Source organism: Callorhinus ursinus, unplaced genomic scaffold, assembly GCF_003265705.2.
Source record: "Callorhinus ursinus isolate GAN/ISIS: 27379988/994484 unplaced genomic scaffold, GSC_fseal_2.0 scaffold10, whole genome shotgun sequence".
Classification (NCBI taxonomy): Eukaryota; Metazoa; Chordata; class Mammalia; order Carnivora; family Otariidae; genus Callorhinus; species Callorhinus ursinus.
In genome coordinates, this window is record NW_027397072.1 from 21,570,607 (window position 1) to 21,577,465 (window position 6,859).

Genomic DNA, 6,859 nt, shown 5'->3' on the forward strand with positions numbered 1-6,859 from the left:
GTGTAATTTAGAAACTGAAAGTACTTATGGCTCCTTTTCTGGTCATGAAATGAACCGAACTGTATACTTTGCTTTTGAGTTATTTACTTTAAAAGTATTATGTTTCCTGTTCTTGTTTTTAAAAATGAAATGACCACAACTTTCATGTTGCTCTCTCACACACAGATAAACAGATAAGTTGTTTTTTACTTAATGTAGTTCTCAGATTGTTTTCTCTTGAGACTGTGAATTTTAAACAAATTTTAGAAAGGAAGTTTATTAAAGAATGGCCCAAGAAGTGGAAATAACCTACCATACACAAATGGTAGAATGAATAAACAAATTATAATTTTACAATGTACCACCATACTCTATTTTTTATTTATTTTTTTAAAAAGATTACTTGAGAGAGAGAAAGAGAGCGCACGCACAAGCATGAGGAAGGGGGAGAGGGAGAGGGAGAAGCAGACTCTGTGCTGAGCAGGGAGCCCAATGCAGACTCCGTCCCAGGGACCCCGGGATCATGACCTGAGCCAAAGGCAGATGTTAACTGACTGAGCCAGCCAGGCGCCCCCACCATACTTGATAACCAAGCAGAAATGAAAATGAATGAACTAGATCTATGTGTGTGGATGTGGATCAACCTCAATACAATGTTAAGTCTAAAAAATGTTGTAAATGGTTAGGAACAGTGGGATACCACTAAGTACACACACACATACACACAGGTAGAGCCAGAAGAATGCTGTATTGAATCTGGATGTGAACATATGTAATGAAAGTATAGAATATGAATAGGAATGATAAACAACCTCAAGAGAGTGGTTACCTCTGGGGATAAAAGGGAAGGAGATTGTAAAGATCTGGAGCTTCAGCTGAAACAGAAAGAAAGAAAAGTCCTGAAACACGCGTGGCACAAGATTAACATCTGTTAATTCGTGGTGCTGCACAGATCACAAGGATATTACTTTCTAGATGTTATAGTTAAAATGGATGATGGTGATGATGATGATGATGAAGAGAGACGAGGAAACCTTCCTGGGTTTGACCGTTAAGAGAATATTTGGGGCCGCCTGGGTGGCTGAGTCGGTTAAGCGTCTGACTCTTGATCTCAGCTCAGGTCTTGATCTCAGGGTCTTGGTCTAGGGGTCATGAGTTCAGGCTCCTAACTGGGCTTCATGCTGGGCTCCTTAAAAAAAAAAAAAAAGATTATTTGATTCATCCTTATGCTTTTTCTGCTAAAAGATAAGGTTTTTTTTATGGTGTAGCAATTCTTTAAAGGAAACTTTTAATTTTGGAATAGTTGTACATTTACAGAGAAATTGCAAAGATAGGAGAGAGAGTTTTCATATATTCATACCCCTATTATAAACATTAGTATGGTAAATCTGCCACAATTAATGAACTAATACTCATACATTATTTTAAACTGAAGTCTGTACTTTATTCAGATTCCTCAGTTTTTAAAAATCTAATGTCTTTTTTCTATTTCAGGATCTCATCCAGAAATCACAATACCTTGAGCCATCATGTTTCCTTAGGCTCCTGTAGACTGGTATTTTGTAGAATGTCCCTCGATTGAGATTTCTACTGGTATCCATATTTTACCATTCTGAGCAAAGTGTAGAACTCTTAACTTCTTTTGTATCTCATTTCCCTCCCCCTTTTATAATATAGTTGTCTTAAATATTTCTTCTGCATACATTTAAAACCACACCAGTGTTATACTTTTTTAAAACCAGCAAATATAATTTAGAAAACTCAGGTAGTCGACGGCCATACCACCCTGAACGTGCCCGATCTCGTCTGATCTCGGAAGCTAAGCAGGGTCGGGCCTGGTCAGTACTTGGATGGGAGAAAACTCAGACAAACGCCTATTATATTTACCCATATTTTTGCTTGCCATGTTCTTTTTTCTTTCTTGATGATTCAAGGCTCTCTCTTTTATCATTTTCCTTTTGTTTAGAGAACTTCTTTTGGCCATTGTTTTATTTTTTTCTTTCTTTTTAAAAAATTATTTTTTATTTAAATTCAATTAATTAACATATAATGTATTATTAGTATCAGAGGTAGAGGTCAGTGATTCATCAGTCTTATATAATACTCAGTGCTCATTACATTACGTTCCCTCCTTAATGTCCATCACCCAGTTACCCCAATCTCCCATCCCCCTCCAGCACCCTCAGTTTGTTTCCTATGATTAAGAGTCACTTATGGTTTGTCTCCCTCTCTGATTTCATCTTGTTTTATTTTTTCCTCTCTTCCCCTATGATCCTCTGCCTTGTTTCTTAAATTCCACATGTGAGTGAGATCATATGATAATTGTCTTTCTCTGATTGACTTATTTCCCTTAGCACAATACCCTCCAGTACCATCCATGTTGCTGCAAATGGCAAGATTTCATTTTTTTTTAATTTATTCATTCGAGACACAGAGATATATATATATATATAGAGAGAGCATGAGCAGGGGGAGAAGCAGAGGGAGGGGGAGAAGCAGACCCCCTGCGGAGCAGGAAGCCCGATGTGGGGCTCCATCCCAGGCCCCTGGGATCATGACCTGAGCCAAAGGCAGACACTCAACCATCTGAGCCACCCAGGCGCCCCCAAGATTTCATTTTTCTGATGGCTGAGTAATATTTCATTGTATATATACACCACATCTTTATCCATTCATCTGTTAATGGACATCTAGGCTCTTTCCATAGTTTGGCTATTGCTGCTATAAACATTGGGGTACAGGTACCCCTTTGGATCACTACATTTGTATTTTTGGGATAAATCCCTAGTAGTGCAATTAATTGCTGGGTCACAGGGAGCTCTATTTTCAACTTTTTGAGGAACCTCCATACTGTTTTCCAGAGTGGCTGCAACAGCTTGCATTCCCACCAACAGTGTAAGAGGGTTCCCCTTTCTCTGCATCCTCGCCAACATCTGTCGTTTCCTGAGTGGTTAATTTTAGCCATTCTGACAGGTGTGAGGTGGTATCTCGTTATGGTTTTTTGATTTGTATTTCCCTGATGCCGAGTGACGTTGAGCACTTTTTCATGTGTCTGTTGGCCATTTGGATGTCTTCTTTACAGAAATGTCTGTTCATGTCTTCTGCCCATTTCTTGATTGGATTATTTGTTCTTTGGGTGTTGAGTTTAATAAGTTCTTTATAGGTTTTGGATACTAGCCCTTTATCTGAGATGTCATTTGCAATATCTTCTCCCATTCTGCCAGCTGTCTTTTGGTTTTGTCGACTATTTCCTTTGCTGTACAAAAGCTTTTTATCTTGATGAAGTCCCAATAGTTCATTTTTGCCTTTGTTTCCGTTGCCTTTGGACACGTGTCTAGCAAGAAGTTGCTGCAGCCGAGGTCACAGAGGTTGCTGCCTGTGTTCTCCTCTAGGATTTTGATGGATTTCTGTCTCACATTTAGGTCTTTCATCCATTTTGAGTCTATTTTTGTGTGTGGTGTAAGGAAATGGTCCAGTTTCATTCTTCTGCATGTGGCTGTCCAATTTTCCCAACACCATTGGTTGAAGAGACTGTCTTTTTCCCATTGGACATTCTTTCCTGCTTTGTCGAAGATGAGTTGACCATAGAGTTGAGGGTCCACTTCTGGGTTCCCTATTCTGTCCCATTGATCGATGTGTCTGTTTTTGTGCCAGTACCATACTGTCTTGATGATGACAGCTTTGTAATAGAGCTTGAAGTCCGGGATTGTGATGCCAGCAGCTTTGGTTTTCTTTTTCAACATTCCTTTGGCTGTTTGGGGTCTTTTCTGGTTCCAAACAACTTTTAGGATTATTTGTTCCAGCTCTGTGAAAATAGTTGATGGTATTTTGATAGGGATTGCACTGAATGTGTAGATTGCTCTAAGTAGCACAGACATTTTTACAATATTTGTTCTTCCAATCCATGAGCATGGAACATTTTTCCTTTTCTTTGTGTCTTCTTCAATTTCTTTCACAAATGGCCTATAGTTTTCTGAGTACAGATCCTTTGCCTCTTTGATTAGGTTTATTCCTAAGTATCTTATGGTTTTGGGTGCAATTGTAAATGGGATCGACTTCTTAATTTCTCTTTCTTCTGTCTCATTGTTAGTGTATAGAAATGCAACTGATTTCTGTGCACTGATTTTATATCCTGCCACTTTGCTGAATTCCAGTATGAGTTCTAGCAATTTTGGGGTGGAGTCTTTTGGGTTTTCCGCATAGAGTATCATGTCATCTGCAAAGAGTGAGTTTGACTTCTTTATTGATTTGGATGCCTTTTATTTCTTTTTGTTGTCTGATTGCTGAGGCTAGGACTTCTAGTACTATGTTGAACAACAGTGATGATAGTGGACCTCCTGACCTTAGGTGGAATACTCTCAGTTTTTCCCCATTGAGAATGATATTCGCAGTGGGCTTTTTGTATATAGCTTTTATGATATTGAGGTATATTCTCTCTATCCCTATACTGTGAAGAGTTTTAATCAAGAAAGGATGCTGTATTTTGTCAAATGCTTTTTCTGCATCTATTGAGAAGATCATATGGTTCTTGTCCTTTCTTTTATTAATGTAGTGTATCACATTGATTGATTTGTGGATGTTGAACCAAACTTGCAGCCAAGGAATAAATCTCCCTTGGTCATGGTGAATAATCCTTTTAATGTACTGTTGGATCCTATTGGCTAGTATTTTGGTGAGAATTGTTGCATCCATGTTCATCAGGGATCTCCTTTTTGGTGAGGTCTTTGGTTTTGGGGTCAAGGTAATGCTGGCCTCATAGAAAGAGTTGAGAAGTTTTCCTTCCATCTTGATTTTTTGGAAACAGCTTCAGAAGACTAGGTATTAATTCTTCTCTAAATGTTTTGGAAGAGAGTGCCTGGTGGCTCAGTTGGTTAAGCGACTGCCTTCAGCTCAGGTCATGATCCTGGGAATCCCAGGATCAAGTCCCGCATCGGGCTACCTGCTCAGCAGGGAGTCTGCTTCTCCCTCTGACCCTCCCCCGTCTTGTGCTCTTTCTCTCTCTCTCTCAAATAAATAAATAAAATCTTAAAAAAAAATGTTTGGAAGAATTCCCCTGGGAAGCCATCCAGCCCTGGACTCTTGTTTCTTGGGGGATTTTTGATTACTGCTTAAATTTCCTTGCTGGTTATGGCCCGTTCAGGTTTTCTATTTCTTCCTGGCTCAGTTTTGGTAGTTTATACGTCTCTAGGAATGCATCCATTTCTTCCAGATTGCCTAATTTGTTGGGATCTAGTTACTCATAATATGTTCTTGTAATTGTTTATCTTTGATGTGGTTGTGATCTCTCCTCTTTCATTCATGATTTTCTTTATTTGGGTCGTTTCTCTTTTCTTTTTGGTAAATCAGGCCAGGGGGTTATCAATCTTATTAATTCTTTCAAAGAACCGGATCCTAGTTACATTAGTCTGTTCTACTGTTCTTTTGGTTTCTATTTCATTGATTTCTGCTCTAATCTTCATTATTTCTCTTCTCCTGCTTGGTTTAGGCCTTATTTGCTGTTCTTTCTCCAGTTTCTTTAGGTGTACAGTTAGGTTGTGTATTTGAGACTTTTCTTGTTTCTTGAGAAAGGCTTGTACTGATATCTACTTCCCTCTTAGGACTGCCTTTGCTGCATCCCAAAGGTTTTGAACAGTTGTGTTTTCATTTTCATTTGTTTCCATGAATTTTTTTTACTCTTCTTTAATTTCCTGGTTGACCCATTCATTCTTTAGTAGGATGCTCTTTAGCCTCCAAATATTTGAGTTCTTTCCAACTTTCTTCTTGTGACTGAGTTCCAGTTTCAAAACACTGTGGTCTGAAAATATACAGAGAATGATCCCAATCTTTTGGTACAAGTTGAGACTTGATTTGTGACTCAGGATGTGATCTAGTCTGGAGAATGTTCCACGTGCTCCTGGTGCATTCTGTTGCTTTGGGGTGGAATGTCCTGAATATATCTGTGAAGTCCATCTGGTCCAGTGTGTCATTCAAAGCCCTATTTCCTTGTTGATCTTCTGCTTAGATGATCTGTCTATTGCAGTGAGTGGAGTGTTAAAGTCTCCTACTATTATTGTATTATTATCGATGTGTTTCTTTGATTTTGTTATTAATTGGCTTACATAATTGGCTGCTCCCATGTTAGGGGCATAAATATTTACAAGTGTTAGATCTTTTTGTTGGATAGACCTTTTAATTATGATATAGTGTCCTTCCTCATCTTTTATTACAGTCTTTGGTTTAAAAATCTAAATTGTCTGATGTAAGGATTGTTACCCCAGCTTTCTTTTGACGTCCATTAGCATGATAGATGGTTTTCCATCCCCTCGCTTTAAATCTGGAGGTGTCTTTGGGTCTAAAATGAGTCTCTCGCAGACAGCGTATCGACGGGTCTTGCTTTTTTATCCAATCTGATACCCTGTGTCTTTTGATTAGGGCATTTAGCCCATTTACGTTCAGAGTAACTACTGAAAGATACGTATTTAGTGCCAATGTATTGCCTGTAAAGTTACCGTTTCTGTATATTCTCTGTTCCTTTCTGGTCTATGTTACTTTTGGGCTCTCTCTTCACTTAAAGGATCTCCTTTAATATTTCTTGCAGGGCTGGTTTAGTGATCACAAATTCTTTGTTTCTGTTTGTCCTGGAAGCTTTATCTCTCCTATTTTAAGTGACATCCTTGCTTGATAAAGTATTCTTGGCTGCATATTTTTTTCATTTAGCACCCTGAATATATCATGCCAGTCCTTTCTGGCTGGCCAGGTCTCTGTGGATAGGTCTGCTGTCAATCTAATGTTTCTACCCTTGTAGGTTACAGACCTCTTGTCCCGAGCTGCTTTCAGGTTTTTCTCTTTTTGTCTGAGATTTGCAAGTTTCACTATTATATTTCAGGGTGTTGATTTTGAG